Genomic DNA, 226 nt, shown 5'->3' with positions numbered 1-226 from the left:
CGGCTCTCTCGCCATGCATGCATGTCCAGCTTCGTTCGGTGACGCGGGGTTCACGGTGCAGCGTCCCAGAAACCGCCCGCGTTCACGCGCGCGTGCGCTCTCGCATTGTGCAAGTCACCGACGCGCGCGAAGCCGCCGCCACGACGCAATCGCCCCGCTGTGTGCATGCGCGGTAATTGCCATATGTTGCGCGCGCGCGAATTTTGACCGTGTATACGGAGTGCCC

The sequence above is a fragment of the Dermacentor silvarum genome, chromosome 4 (genome assembly GCF_013339745.2).
Source record: "Dermacentor silvarum isolate Dsil-2018 chromosome 4, BIME_Dsil_1.4, whole genome shotgun sequence".
NCBI classification, from domain to species: domain Eukaryota; kingdom Metazoa; phylum Arthropoda; class Arachnida; order Ixodida; family Ixodidae; genus Dermacentor; species Dermacentor silvarum.
This window is presented reverse-complemented; position numbering follows the sequence as displayed.